The sequence below is a fragment of the Mobula birostris genome, chromosome 4 (assembly GCF_030028105.1).
Source record: "Mobula birostris isolate sMobBir1 chromosome 4, sMobBir1.hap1, whole genome shotgun sequence".
Taxonomy (NCBI): Eukaryota; Metazoa; Chordata; class Chondrichthyes; order Myliobatiformes; family Myliobatidae; genus Mobula; species Mobula birostris.
Window position 1 is genome coordinate 76610918 of NC_092373.1, and position 16522 is coordinate 76627439.

Below are 16522 nucleotides of genomic sequence, written 5' to 3' on the forward strand. Positions count from 1 at the left end.
GGCCCGGTGGGGAAGGACCACATAATAGGTTTCTCCACCCATGGGAGTGGGAGGGGTCGGTGGGCGGGGAGTATACCCCTCAACAATGAGATGCTAAGCTGAACTACTGGAGTGCCACGTGGGTGGCTATTAATACGGATATTTTACTGAGTATAATGGAAACGTATGTAAAGGAGGAAAAGTTACTGAATGGTTTATTGTATATATTTATTTTTGAATAAAGTATATTTTGAAATTAAAAAAATATAATAGATGTTGGTGTGTTTATTATTGTCACATGTACCAAGATGCAGTGAAAAGCTTATTTTGCATACTATTCCTGCAACTTAAGTTGTTACACAGTGAATTAAGCTGGGTGAAGCAAAACTATATCAATGCAGAATAAAGTGTAAACAAAAAGAATGAACTGTAAAAGCTACCACAACAGCTCAGTGCATATAAATGATAAAATGTAAGATCATTATGAGATCAGTTGTGAGACCAAAAGCCCATTTTACTGTGCAAGAAGTTCTTTCAAGAGTCTGAAACAAACTGGAGCAGTGCCTCATGGTATTTAAAATGTGCATCACACATACTGTAGAAGAGGGGAATGTTCAACCTGTGGGCACTAATGAGATTTTCTGCAGGCTATTCCTCCCTATTCAATAAGCTCTTCTGACTCACAAACTGCACTGTGAGTACGTGTCATACTTTCATCAACATGATCACCACATTCTTCATTGCCAGTAGGTGATACCACAGCTATCTTCAAAGGTCATGATGTTATGTGGAGTTTCACCGGATATCATTAGAATAATGTAGGAGTTCAAAGTGGGAATATCATAAAAGAATGTGCACAACCCCTATTGACTTAAAATTTGGACAAGAATACTCCTAAAATGGGGTTCATTGATTAACTTCATTTCCAGACCAATTTTGCTGGATATGTCCAGCATTCTTTCTTTTATGAAACTTCATGTAACTGCCTTGTTCAGCATCTCATAGCTCCCACATGATCCTTTGTTTGTTGTTTCTCTCCCTCTCTGTCTCTCTCCCTGCCTCCTTATCTCCTTGTTTCCCTGCCTCTCCCTCTCTTACCCTCTCTCACTCTTCCTCTCTCTCATTCTTCCTCTCTCTCTTTCTCTATCTGTCTCTTTATCTTTATAGCACTGAAAACATTGTGTCAGCTGGACAATGTTGGTGTTGACTGCATCACAGTCATTCCTAATATTCTCTCCACTCTTCAACCCCTGAAACTATTGAGTATTTCCACCAATTTCTATTTTTTGTTTAGACCCATGTGTAATTGCCATTAGACAAGTTGGTAAAAATTTCTCCTTAAAGCATGGATGGGGTGGAAAGATTAACTGCTGTATTTTTCATCTGTGATATTAAGATGTTACCTACAAAGTGCAAAATGGCATCAATAGCTTCAAGTAAGCCTTGCACGAACACATACATGTGATCATCAATCTATTGTAGGCAGCTCCTGAGTGCCTGTGTGTACCTTTACCAAAGTGACATCCTTGTCTTTGAATTTTTGCACTAGGATTTCAGAGTCAACTTTTATTTCCATGGTTATGCAGGGTTCTGATTCTCATTGGGACACTGGTAAGACTGCACCAAACATCTTATCCGGCTTGATATGGTAACTGCACTGCTCATGACCACAGAGACCTCAGCACGTTAGGGAAACCAGTGTGCCCTCCCTGGACTCTGTCTATACCTCTTGATCCCACATTAAAGCAGCCAGCATAGTCAAAGACCACACCATCCCAGACATTCTTTCTTCTCCTCTCTCTCATCAGATAGAAGATACAGAAACCTGAAAGTACGTATCATTAGGATCAAGCAAGGCTTCTGTCCTGCTGTTATAAAATTATTTAATGGGTCCATAGTATGATAGGGAACACCTGATAATCTGGCTTGTTCTTCTATTGACTACATGCACTGCACGTTCTCTGCAGTTGTTGCACTTTATTCTGCATTCTATATTAGTTTACCTTGTCCTACCTCAATGACTGTGTATTGCTCTGGTCTGTATGAACAATATGGAACACAGGCTTTTCACTATACTCTTGGACAAGTGACAATAAAAACAATTCCAATGTGGGGTAATGATCTGGTTTCCCTACCTATGGAAGAATCGATGTGCTGAATAGCCTAATTCTGCTCCTATGTTTTATGGTCTAATAGAGGGGTGAAGTGAAGGTTCAGCAGACTGATTCCTGGTGTGTGAGGCTTTCCTGATGAGTACTCTTTATAGTTCAGAAGGATGAGAGATGATCTCATTGAAGCATAAAAAGTTCTCATGGAGACAAGTTTTATGTAGGGATGTTGTTTCCACTCCCTAGGATATCTAAAACCAAGGTCATTGTCTCAAAATAAAAGGGTTCAGCGATTCAGAATGATCCCTGTATCAGGGATCAGTCATTTAACACTGGGATGAGAAGAAATCTCTTCACACAGAGGGTGGTGAACCTTTAGCAACAAACAATCTGCTGGAGGAACTCTAGAGGTTGAGCAGCATCTGTGAGACAAAAGGAGTTATCAGCATTTCAGATAGAACTCCTACATGCTCTCCACCATTTTGACAACTTTAGATATCCTGGCCCTTACTGTCTGTTTTTCACCATGAATGTCCACGCCATTTTTATTAATGATTTCTCCAATTCGATGGAGGGCTTTGGAGGTTGTGGCGCTGACTATATTGAAGACAGAGTATATATTTGGATATTGTAAAGTCAAGGCATGTGGGTCCAGTGCAGGAAATGGTGCTGTGGTAAAAGATCAGCCACTAAATAACAGAGCGAGTACACAGGGCCAGAAGGCGGAACCATGTTTCTTTATATTATGCTCTAATTTACTTGCTGTGTAATAATACAACTGGGCCATCTCGTGTTCAAAGGTTGAAATTAGTTTGTGACTTTCTGGAATAAAATCCCTAAAACATGACACTCTGCAAATAGATTCTTTTCACTCAGTCCACATAGTTAATCTGATACAATGCATGTAATTATGAATAATGCCTACAGACTATAGAATGCTATTGTTCAATTCATGAGATAGGATATGCAAAGCAATGGCAGATAGCATTTAATTCTGATAGTTGTGAGATGATGCATTATGGAAGGTCGATAAAGCAGAATATATCAGGCACATATCAGTCTGCTGTTTGATTACAGCTCAGTATTCAACACAATTATACTCTTAGTGCTATTCAACAAGCTCCAAAATCTGAGCCTTTGTACCTCCCTCTGCAAATGACTTCCTTACTGTGAGACCAGTCAGCGACGATCAGAAATAATATTCTCTCGTCACTGACAATCAACACTGGTGTACCACAAGGATGCTTACTTAGCCCATTGCTCTATTCTCTCTACACCCACACTGTGTGGCTAGGTACAACTCAAATGCTATCTATAAATTTGCCATTGAAACAACTATTGTTGGTGGAATTTCAGCTGGCGACAAGGAGATCTAGAGTCATCAAATAATTTACTCATCCCCAATCTCTTGACTCCAATGTATGCCTCCTTACTTTTTTTAACCAAATTCTCAATATCTCTGTCAGGACACTGGAGCAGGGATCTAATGACATACCCAGTACTGTGCACACAATGATATTAATTGAGTAACAAATCCTGAGGTGCAAACAAAGTCGGTGTCAAAGTTCAGGCAGAGATCAAAACATCCAGAGAAATCCAAAGACCAGAATCGGGAAACAGGCAGAGTTGATATTCAGCCAGACAGAGCACAGATACAAATGCTGGAAAAGCTTAGGAAAATTCACTGGTACAATCTGGCAACAAACAGGTGAAAACACAGGAGTGAAATACACTGAGCAATAAACAGAGAGACAGATGATAGGTGGAGCACAATGAGACACAGGTAGCAGCAGTACAGGTATTAATGAAAGACAGATGAAAGATGGAGTACTCAGTATTACAGGGGCTGGAGTACAGTTGGAGCAGGGACAGGAGCACATGGCAATACAAAACCACAGACTGATAGCTAGGAGGAAACACACAAAAAGACAGAGTTCAACTGGAGGTACTGACAATCTCCCATCAGCTTGGGTTCCCAAAGCTTGCCAGTTTTATCCTTCAGCCTAGCAGGAACATGTTGTCAATGGACCCTTTATATTTCATTCTTAAGAACATCTCACTTGCCATTTGTTCCTTTCCCTTCAAACAGGTTCACCCAATCAACCTCTGCTGGATCCTGATTAATTCCCAATAATCAGACCTACTTCAGTTTAAGACGCGAACCTGTGGACTAGTTTATGCTGCTAAGGTGGTAAAATGTCTGGTGAGCAGGTTAATTTGCGAATGTTAATTGTTCCTGTTGCAGGAGAGTTGGAGGAGAATTGGGGGGATGTTGATGGGCAAGTGAGAGAGAGAAAAAGTTACAGGGAAATAAGAGAGGGAATTGCTTCCAGGGTTAACAAGGACTTGACGTGCACAATTGGCAGCCTGTGCATGGCCTGACAATGAACAGCTTATTTGAGACTGAATCCTGGCAATTAATACCCAGGGCAGGGGAATCATTAAACCAGCATTGACCTTACCAAATCTCAGAACTTTTTTCAGTGAAACAAAGAACTATACTGCAGCTGCTGGGAAAATGATAAAAAGCAGAAAATGCTGGAGATACCCATTTTCCTCCCCACAGATCTACCGGATCTGCAGGGTATTTCCATCTGAATGTCATAGGGATAATTAAATTAGCATCTTCTAAGTGATTGAAAATTCCCAGCAATTTTTGGTATTCATTTCAGAGTCTGATCTGAAGGATGAATTGTGCTCTGAAGCATTCATTTTTTGCTCACTTGGATATTCTGTGTGTTCATTTGCTGCTTCCAGTACTCCAAGGTATCTTTTGAGAGATTTTGCCTCATCAAACAAAGACACTTTTAAAAACGTAAACACGAGGAATTCTGCAGATGCTGGAAATTCAAGCAACACACATCAAAGTTGCTGGTGAACGCAGCAGGCCAGGCAGCATCTCTAGGAAGCGGTACAGTCGACGTTTCGGGCCGAGACCCTTCGTCAGGACGCTTTTAAAAAAGTTACTTTTGAATCAAAACTTCGCAAGAAATTTCAAATAGAAAGAATGCCATGTCCATTAAACTAACTGTTCAAATAAAACTCAAATGAGAAAGGAAAGGTAGTTTTATCAGGGAAAAACTCTTAGAGTCCATGCTCTAACTAGTTTCATGAGATTTCACACCATGCTTAAAATTTCTCACCATACTTGCTGGGAATTACTGAGTTGCTAGCAATATGGGAGTGCTTCCAACTGAACAACTGCAGACATCCCACCCAGCAACAACTTATTTCAGGGAGGTAGCACCATCAATTTGCGGGAGACTCCTGGAACTTCTGGGAGAGGTGGGATGTCTGCAATAGAGTAGCTCCTTAGCAGCTAGCCAGCTAGTTTAAATAATGTTAGCTATGCTAATGAACGAATGACACCTGTTAAACTCACCTCAACATGCCTTTTACAGTCTTAACCCACCATGGGCAATAGAAAAGTTACTGTTGCAAACAGTGCAGCGAGCAACACTGTCTTTATTTTTGACCCCTATTAGGCAGGGTACACTTTAGGGTAGTCTGGAGTGATGTACTTTTTATATTTTCTTTTTTTGGAACACTCTGCCATGGCGTGCTCTCGCTCTCTTTCACTCGCGCGCTCTCTCACTCTCTTTCTCTCGTGGTCTCTCTCGTTTGCGCGCTTTCTCTCTCCCTCTCTTGTGGTCACTCTTGCGCTCTCTCTCTCGTGGTCGCTCTCTTTTACTTTCTCTCTCTCACTCGCTCCGTCTCAAAAAAATTGATTTCTGGGACATTGTATATAATTTGCGGGCATCAGGGAATGAATTTTTCAAAATGAGAAATTATAGAAACATGACTAGTAGAAGTTTGAAAACAGTGTCTCAGATGCATCATTTCCAAAGCAAGGGTGAGGATTTAAGAACACAAGGCCTTACCTAACAGTGTAAGTTAACAAACACAGAGTTAATGACCAAATCAGACTTGATACAAGGTAGGGCATAGGATGCACAGATTTTGGGTAACAGTCTATCTATTCAGGAAAAAACAAAGGAAGACTGCTTGGAGAATGTTGGAAGGATCAAATCAAACAGCAGCAAAGCTGAATATACAGAGAAAAGGAGGGTAGAAGTCAAGCAGAATTGCAGAAATGGTGATCCTGTAAATGATATGGGTGTCTGATGCCCCTCTCAAGGTCATATATAGCCAAGATTGCAGACAAGAAAACAATCCAAGTGTTTTCTTCTGAGGGATTGAATCACTAGACTTGATTTGAACTTTCAACTAGACTTTAATTAGAATTGCTGTGCACAATTTTAATAACCTCTTCATAAAATGACCATAGAACATTACAGCACAGAAACAGTCCTTTTGGACCTTCTTGGCTGTTGCAAACCATTTTTCTGCCTAGTCCCACTGTCCTGCATCTGGACCATTTCCTTCCATGCACCTCTCATCCATGCACCTGTCCAAGTTTTTCTTAAATGCTAAAAGTGAGCCTGCATTTACCACTTTATCTGGCAGCTTATTCCACACTCCCACCACTGTGTGAAGAAGCCCACCACTAATGTTTCCTATAAACTTTTCCCCCTTCACCCTTAACCCACGTCCTCTGGTTTTTTCTCCTCTAGCCTCAGTGGAAAAAGCCTGCTTGCATTCACTCTATCTATACCCATCATAATTTTATATACTCTGTCAAATCTCCCCTCATTCTCCTACGCTCCAGGGAATAAAGTCCTAACCTACTCAACCTTTCTCTGTAACTGAGTTTCTCAAGTCCCAGCAACATCCTTGTAAACCTTCTCTGCACCCTTTCAACCTTATTAATATCCTTCCTGTAATTTGGTGACCAAAACTGAACACAATACTCCAGATTCGGCCTCACCAATGCATAATACAACCTCACTATAACATTCCAACTCTTATACTCAATACTTTGGTTTATAAAGGCCAATGTCCCAAATGCTCTCTTTACGACCCTATCTACCTGTGACACCACTTTTAGGGAATTTTATATCTGTATTCCCAGATCCCTATGTTCTACTGCACTCCTCAGTGCCCTACCATTTACCTTGTATGTTCTACCTTGGTTTGTCCTTCCAAAGTGTAATACCTCACACTTGTCTGTAGAACTCCATCTGCCGTTTTTCAGCCTATTTTTCCAGCTGGTCCAAAGTCCTCTGCAAGCTTTGAAAACCTTCCTCACTGTCCACTACACCTCCAATCTTTGTATCATCAGCAAATTTGCAGATCCAACTACCATATTATCATTCAGATCATTGATATAGACGTAAATGGTCTGGAGATGATGCTAAGATTTATAACTGTAAGACCAGAAATACAAGGTCAAACCTCTCAGAACAAAGGTAGAGCTTTCCAAGCCTTAGATTTTTATTTGAAAACCGGCTGTGTGGTTGAATTCACATCTTTAACAATACACGTTGAAAAAGTTTCCAATTATGGGGAATGAGAATGATGAGAATGTAGAAATCCTTGTGATAAGGAGATTTTGAGATAAATAATACGGCAGTTAAAGCAGGGCTGGATTTTATCGATTTCATTAAAATGCAGAAGACACAAGTAGTCCCACGGTGCACAAACAATATGGAATGACTGGCACTATTGGCCTGTTTTGTCTATCTTTTCAGTGTGATTATATCTAGACAACACAATAAACATTGAATGCACTGCTACTCTCTCATACTACATGTAATTATTTTTTTCAGTTACTACCATTCAGGAGTCTCGAATGGAATTTATAATTGAGGTCAGAAGAAGCCATTTGTAGCACTTCTTTAACTGAGGTCAGTTCCAGGACTTCAGTTTGGGATTCCCTGTAAGGCAGGGGTTCCCAATCTTTTTTGTGCCATAGACCAATACCATTATGCAAAGGGGTCTGTGAACCTCAGGCTGGGAACCCACACAAGGTCCAGCTGTTGGATAAAGTGTTTACAACTAAGAGCTCTTGTTGTTTGAGGGCTGGTGTTTGTTGGAGGGAGGGCAGATCCTGATTTTAGAAGACTTCATGTAAATGGACACCAGTTATTATATTGTTAACCAACAATCAGAGGTTTCACCAGGGAATACTGTATTATATCATCACTGATCAATTGAACTGACAGGGAACATAATTGATATGAGTTTGTCGTATAGAAAAATCTCTTGGTTAATTTGTAAAATAATTATGTTATTCTCCTGTTTGGTGTGTTTGATGATGCTGTTGTCACAAAGCATTGATCTCACAATACTGAGAAATGACTTTGCAGTTTGTGCTGCTAGAAAGTATGAGCAGATGGAGAACGTGAGTGGAAAGACCCTGCTTTTGTGACATTGTGGTGAAGTGTCAGTGAAAGAAACTCTGGTGCATCAGAAGGTAGCTTCTGTGTGTAAGGAGTGACAGCCAGTTTGAAGAAAAGCACTGTAGAAGGAGAAGCATTGTAATATCTTAAAGAACCATGAGTCAGGGTACAGAAAAGAAACAGAGAGCTTAGTAACTGTGATGAGAGACTGAGGCAAGGATGATTGGTCCCCAACTTTTTTTTGCAATGCGGACCGGTTTATTATTGACAATATTCTTGCAGACCGGCCGACCCCCCGGGGTCGGGTGGGGGGGGGGGGTAGTGTTAACAAAGGACAAGAGTAGCAGTCAAATACGTTGTATTTACCCAGAGAAAGACTACAATGACCACGAAGCCTTGCACGGGCACCAGTGCGCATGTGTGACCTGCGCATGCGTGTACCTGCCGATTTTTTTCCTGCAAATCGTTTTTGGCGATTCTGTTCCGGGGGCGGGGCGAGTGTTAATCAGGATGGGAATATAAGTCATAAGTGACTAATACACTCAATGTTGTTTCTAAAGGGGTTTAATCTAGCGAATTTAATATTAAACACACAGCGCATATTTTCCTCGCATGAATATAGTGATAAGTCAATTATCAGGGGAGGACAGGGGAGCTTGAAGTAAGTGTCGAACGAACTTCTAGTAGAAGTGGTAGAGGCAGGTTCGTTATTGCCATTTAAATAAAAATTGGATAGGTATATGGACAGGAAAGGAATGGAGGGTTATGGGCTGAGTGCAGGTCGGTGGAACTAGATAAGCGTAGTGTTCGGCACGGACTAGAAGGGCAGAGATGGCCTGTTTCCGTGCTGTAATTTTTACATGGTTATATAAGTAAGTCAACAGCATCATAACATTTTGAGTAATGTTTGGATATTAAACACACAGCACGTATTTTCCCCGTATGAACATATAAAATCATTGTAACACACCAATATCGCTGAATCAATGGGAGCTCTGGGCTTGTTTCCCTGCAACAAGACGGTCCTATTGAGGGGTGATGGGAGGCAGTGATACTCGAATGGGGTTCCTTATGTCCAGTCTATTCCGCATTTTAGTTTTCGTTGCATTCATTGCAGAAAACTCAGCTTCGCAGAAAAATGTTGGAAATGGAAGCAACGTTTTCAGTGCTTTCGTGGCTATCTCAGGATATTTAGCCTTGACTTTGATCCAGAATACTGGCAGAGATGTTATGTCAAACATACTTTTCAGTCCACCGTCATTTGCAAGCTCGAGGAGTTGATCTCCTTCTTGCGCTGACATGGATGGCGCGCGGGTAATGACCTCGTGTGCCTAATGGCTCAACAGTGGGCGTGACGGAATGAGGAAGGGAGCAGCTGACTCATATCGCCTAATCATATCGTTTTGCCGCGGCCCGGTGGCACAAGCTTTGTGACCCAGTACCGGTCCGCGGCCTGGTGGTTGGGGACCACTGTGCTAGAGTATCCAAGACCAGAATTGAGGCATAATACGAGATTGAAATGAGAATGGAGTACTGAACTAGACACTAGTCATTAGATGATAATCCAAGTAGAACTGATGATTGAGCACTGAAGCTCAGTTTAGGTGCTCTTTAAATGTTACAATCCTCACACTAAAACATGGCCGCCAATTAGCAGGGTGGTCTGAATCTTCAAAGGGGCTGTGCCAGCTATCCAGAGTCAGAGTGTCTACATCCCGGAGGCAGGGGCAGATGGGTGCATATCGTGATAGGACCACCCAGCTACTGCTGATTCCTACAACTCTGGCTGCTCGGAGAGACGGTGATTGTGGTCATGGATGAGAGCCAGATCCAAGCTGCCCCTTTCATGAACCCAACACCATTACTCTGAATCCTTCCCAGTCCACAACGAACAGCTGAACACCCCAAACAGGTTGCGAATCCAAAAATTCTTCTGACAGTGAAGCCCTGTTCCCCCTCAACAAACCTGGGTGGTGACAGGACTGATGCTGGAGGGGCTAAAGAACTGGTGTTTACAGGTTTCAATTTGGAAATGTGGAAGGCCTTGGGAAGTTGCAAGGTGTAAGACACTGGGTTTACTTTTCTGAGAACATTGAAGGGTCCAAAGAGCTTGAGTGCCAATTTCCTAGACTCCACCCAGAGAGGTAAATCCTGAATCGACAGCCAGACCTGTTGCCCAGGCTGCAAAGCTGGTCCCTGTCTGCAAAGCTGAAATAAAGGCCATCTGCAAGAATTTCAGCTTCCTGGGTAGAAGCTAACAAAATCTCCCTGGCCATAGTACATTTCCCCTTGCAGTGTCCAAAGAGATTTTCAGCTGTAGGAACCGCAACCTCGGCCTTCTGCTCAGGGAAGAGTGGTGGAGAATACCCAGTTGGCATCTTAATGTCGTAAAGTGTTGTAGGCGGTCTCTGCCCACATAAAATGGTCGCACTGCTCGTCTGGTTTATCTGAGACCAGGCATCTTAGGGATCATTCCAAATCTTGGTTCACCCGTTGTGTCTGGCCGTCGGACTGTGGGTGAAACCCAAAAGAAAGACTTGCTGTTGCCCCAGTCAGCTAAAAGAATACACTTCAAAACCATGATGCAAATTGTGGACTGCAATCCAGCACAGTGCCCACTGTAAATCCATGGATCCTGAAGTCCTGGTGCAGAACAATCTCAGCTGTCTCCACTGCCGATGGTATTTGTCCAAGGCGATGAATTTGCAGGCCTTCAAAAAAATGATCAGCAATTACCATGATGACATCTTCCTATTGGAAGGCAGAAGACCCGTGACAAAGTCCATGAAGATGTGCGTCCATGGTCTGTCTGGAACAGGCGGAAGGAGAAGGAGCCCTTGAGTTTGGATATGGGGCTCCTTATTCTGGGCACACACCCCACATGTGTGCACGCATGGTCGGACCTCTCTTGCCATTCTATAGAGAAGTAAGGCACAGAAACAGGTCCTTTGGGGTCCTTTGGCCCATCTAGGCTATCAACAGCTATTGTTGATGAACTCGAGGATTCTGGCAATCTCTGGGTGAGCGGTCGTTCTCAATGCATGTCCCCATTGAAGTACCTGAGACTGGACAGAACTTGGGACAAACAAATTATTTGGAGAATCGTTCTTAGGAGTGTCTCCTTGCACTTGGGCCCTGCAAACAAGTGTGTTGATTCCTCAGTGAATTAATGCTATCATCTTGGCTTGGGGCAAAATGTTGATAGTATGCTCCTCTCTTTCGAGTTTTTTTAAACTGACTAGACAAGGCATCGATTTTTGTTTTTTTTTTTAGCCCAGTCAATAGGTCATCCACTGCCTGACTGCACCTTCATCAGACGGTCCGAGGCCACCAATTCTGTTATCCAAATCATTGACATATAATATAAAAAGAAGCGGTCCCAACACTGACCCCTGTGGAACACCACTAGTCACTGGTAGCCAACCAGAAGAGGGTCCATTTATTCCCACTCTTTGTCTCCTGCCAATCAGCCAATGATAGTATCTTTTCTGTAATACCATGGACTGTTAACTTGTTAAGCAGGCTCATGTGTGGTACCTTGTCAAAGGCATACTGATAATCCAAGTACACAACACTAACTGATTCTCCATTGTCTATCCTGCTTATTATTTCTTCAAAGAACTCCAGCAGATTTGTCAGGCATGATTTCCCCTTAAGTAATCATGCTGAATTTGGCCTGTTTTATCGTGTACCTCCAAGTATCCTGAGACAACGTCCTCAATAATTGACTCCAAGATCTTCCCAGCCACTGAGGTCAGACTAACCGGCCTATAATTTCCATTCTTCTGCCTCTCTCCCTTCTTAAAGTGTGGAGTGACATTTGAAATTTTCCAATCCTCCAGAACAATGCCAAAATCTATTGACTCTTGAAAAGTCATTGCTAATGCCTCCACAATCTCTTCAGCCACCTCTTTCAGAACACTGCGTGTAGGTGACTTATCTACCATCAGTCCTTTCGGTTTCCAAAACACTTCCCTAGTAGTGGCAACTTCACACACTTCTGCCTCTGACACTCTCGAACTTCAGGCATACTGCTAGTATCTTCCGTAGTGAAGACTCATGTAAAATACTTATTCAGTTCATCTGCCAGTTCCGTATCTCCCATTACAACCTCTCTGACATAATTTTTCACGGTCCAGTATCTACTCTCGCCTCTCTTTTACACTTTATATATCTGAAGAAACTTTGGTATACTCTTCAATATTATCAGCCGGCTTATCTTCATATCCATCTTTTCCTTCTATATGACTTTTTTTAGATGCTTTCTGTTGGTTTTTAAAAGTTTCCCACCCTCTAATCTTCCTCTAACTTTTGCTGTATTATATGGCCTCTCTTTGGCTTTTATGTTGCCTTTGACTTCCCTTGTTAGCCATGACTGTGTCACCCTGCCTTTAGAATGCTTCTTCTTTGCGATGTATTTAACCTGTTCCAAATTGTTGTTAGAAACTCCAGCAATTGCTGCTCTGCCATCATTCCTGCTAGTTTTCCCTGCATATTTTGCAGGTAAGTTTCCCATCATTCCCAAAATCTGTCCATGATGCAGTGTCGGAGAACTTGCCTAGTGAGATTCCCCGACATAGATATTGGAAATCTTGCTTCCCAATCTTGCTTCAGGTTAAACAAAGGTTGGGGTTGTTGTAGATAGTGTGAAGGTCTATCAGAGGTTACAATGGGACATTGATAGGATGCAAAACTGGGCTGAGAAGTGGCAGATGGAGTTCAACCCAGATAAGAGTGAGGTGGTTCATTTTGGTAGGTCAAATATGATGGCAGAATATAGCATTAATGGTAAGACTCTTCGTAGTGCGGAAGTTCAGAGGGATCTTGGGGTCCGAGTCCATAGGACACTCAAAGCGGCTACGCAGGTTGACTCTGTGGTTAAGAAGGCATACAGTGCATTGGCCTTTATCAACTGTGGTATTGAGTTTAAGAGCTGAGAGGTAATGTTGCAGCTATATAGGACCCTGGTCACACCCCACTTGGAGTACTGTGCTCAGTTCTGTTCGTCTCACTACAGGAAGGATGTGAAAACCATAGAAAGGCTTCAAAGGAGATTTACAAGGATTTTGCCTGGACTGGGGGGCATGCCTTATGAGAATAGGTTGAGTGAATTCTGCCTTTTCTCCTTGGGGTGACAGAGGATGAGAGGTGACCTGATAGAGGTATACAAGATAATGAGAGGCATTGATCATGTGGATAATCAGAAGCTTTTTCCAGGGCTGAAATGGCTAACACAAGGGGGAGCAGTTTTAAGGTACTTGGAAGTAGGCACAGAGGAGATTTGAGGGGTAAGTTTTTTACGTAGAGAGTGGTGAGAGCGTGGAATGGTCTGCCAGCGACAGTGGTGGAGGTGGATATGATAGGGTATTTTAAACAGACTCCTGGATAGGTACGTGGAGCTTCGAAAAATAGAGGGCTATGGGTAAGCCTAGGTAGTTCTAAGGTAAGGACGTGTTCGGCACAGCTTTGTGGGTCTAAGGGCCTGTATTGTGCTGTAGGTTTTCTATGTTTCTCTGTTTCTAATCCTGAGATGGGAATTGTGGGTCCATTTATCAGGGGAACTGTAACACTACAGGGCAAAGATGAAGGAAAATAATTACATTCTTGAAAACATTTGTCTTTGATATATTGGTTTTAATTATTAAAACTCATTTCCTCATCTCAGTTCTCTCTTGTGAAATAATACAACTCTGCCATCTAGTGGTGCTCTCAATAATGTTAGGCTGCTCCAGAACAATTTCTAAGTCAGGACAAACCCTGGGCAAATATGCAGCAGTAGACCATTCTTCTCAGTCCACAGGGCTAGTTTGCACAGGCAAAGTGTGTCATTTTTGGTGCATTCCTCATTGGAGTGGTCAGAACTAGAGTGGAAATTTTGGGGCTTTAGCTCTTCGAGGTTGCGGCAAGGAGAGGCTTGAGTGAGAGAAGACAAAAGCACTGTAAGTAGAGAATTTTTTCCCCCTCACCCACAGTTTATAGTTCTTCTTTCTTTATATTTGCTCAGTTAGGAACAGTAGAGGTACCAGGCAGGATAGTGGAATGTGGGATGTGGGAAGGTAGGGTGACCTCCAGTGTCCCTGATGACTACAACTGTGAGAAGTGCATCCAGTTGCAAAGGTTAAATGCTCAAAGGTTCAAAGGTTCATTTTATTTCCAAAGCATGAACTCTGAGATTTGTCTTCTCCAGATAGCCCTAAGATACAGAAAAACCATGGAAGCCATTTAGGTCCCCCTCCTATATGAAAAAGAAAAACAAACAAAACTCACAAACCCCAAACGTCCCAACTTCTCCCTTGCACAAGAACTAACAGATCACCCACCTGGACACAACAGCAAAAATATTAAATTCCTAATCTCCCAAGCTCCTCCCATAAAAAAAATAGAGTGACAATTAAATCAAACATCCAACCCCTCCCTTGCCCAAAAAGTAACAAGTGGCCCGCCCGTCATTCAGCAGCAAGAATGAAAATACTGAAATCTAAAGGAGACCAGTATAAACAACAGTCCATACCGATAATCACACAAGCCACGGAATTTTTAAAACATCCTCTGTCAGCAACAAAGAGAGCAACAGTTTGAACACAGTCCTTATGTGGGGCCTTCATCCACCAAGAAGCCGTCTTGGGACCTCCAGCCTGATGCGACCTTCCTTGGGAAGTGACCTCTGGTCCAACGTGGCCTCCCATGGGGAGCAACCTCCTGCCTGATGCAGCTCTTGATCCGCAGCTTCTGACAATCCACCTTAAGGATTTTGAGCTGGAATTGAATGCAATCCAGATCATTCGGGAGGCTGAGGGGATGATAGATAGGACATATAGAGAGGTAGTTACACCTAAGGTGCAGGACACAGGAAACTGGGTGACAATCAGGAAGGGGAAAGGGGTTAAGGAGTCAGTGCAAAGTACCCCGTGGCGATCTCCCTCGACAACAGGTATACTGCTTCTCGACCAACCTAACTCTGGGAGTTACATGCTAAGTTAAAGGGCAGGATCAGCAGGATTGTGATCTCAGGATTGCTACCTGTGCCATGTGCTAGTGAGGCCAGAAATAGTAAGATTAGAGTTGCAGGGGGATGGGAACCAGAGTGCCAGAACAGTGAGTGGAGAGGTTGTTGATAGAGATGTTGTTAAGACCTCAGACGAAGTCAGGAACCAGAAAGTTGAACATGCATGACTAATGTCCTGAGCGGTGTATACTTCAATGCAAGAAGTATCGTAGGAATGGCAGATAAGCTCAGGGCATGGAGCAACAGCTGGAATTATGATATTGTATCCATTAGTGAGAGTAGGTTGCAGGAAAGCAGGACTGGCAGCTCAATATTCTCGGCTTCTGTTGTTTTAGATGCGATGGAGTGCGAGGGATTAAAGGAGGAAAGGTCAGGGAAAATATCACAGCAGTGTTGTCAGGACAGACTAGGGAACTCATCTAGTGAGGTTTGATGGGTGGAACTGAGAAATAAGAAACATATGAGCATGTTAATGGGACTGTATTACAGACCACACAATAGTCATAGGGATTTAGAGGAACAAATTTGCAGAGAGGTTGCAGACATAAGATTGTTATAGTCGGTGATTTTAACTGACCACATATTGACTGGAACTCCCATATGGTAAAAGGTCTAGATAAGGTATAGTTTATCAAATGTGTTCAGGGAAGTTTCAGGATGTAGAAGTCCCAATGAGAGTGATCTGCTATTAGGGAATGAGGTAGGGCAGGTGACAGCAGTTTGTGTAGAGGAACACATTTCATCTAGTAATCATAATGCCTTTAGTTTCAAAGTAAATATGCAAAAAGCTAAGCATGGTCCAATGGTTGAGATTCTAAATCGGAGTAAGGCCAATTTTGAAGGTATCAGAAATAATCTGGCAAGTGTGGATTGGGACAGGTTATTTTCTGGCAAAAGTGTACTTGGTGAGTGGGAGGCCTTCAAAAGTGAAATTTTGAGAGTACAAAGCTTATATGTGCCTGTCAGAATAAAGGGTAAAGATCACAGCTATAGGGAATCAAGAGATATTGAGACCTGGTTAAGAAAAAAATGGAGGTGCATAACAGATATAGGCAGATAGGAAAAAATGGGGTGCTTATGGAGTATAAGGAACACAAGAGAACACTTAAAAAAAATCAGAAGGAATGAGGTGCCCTAGCAGACAAGATCCTAAGGGATTCTACAGATAACTTAAGTGCAAAAGGATT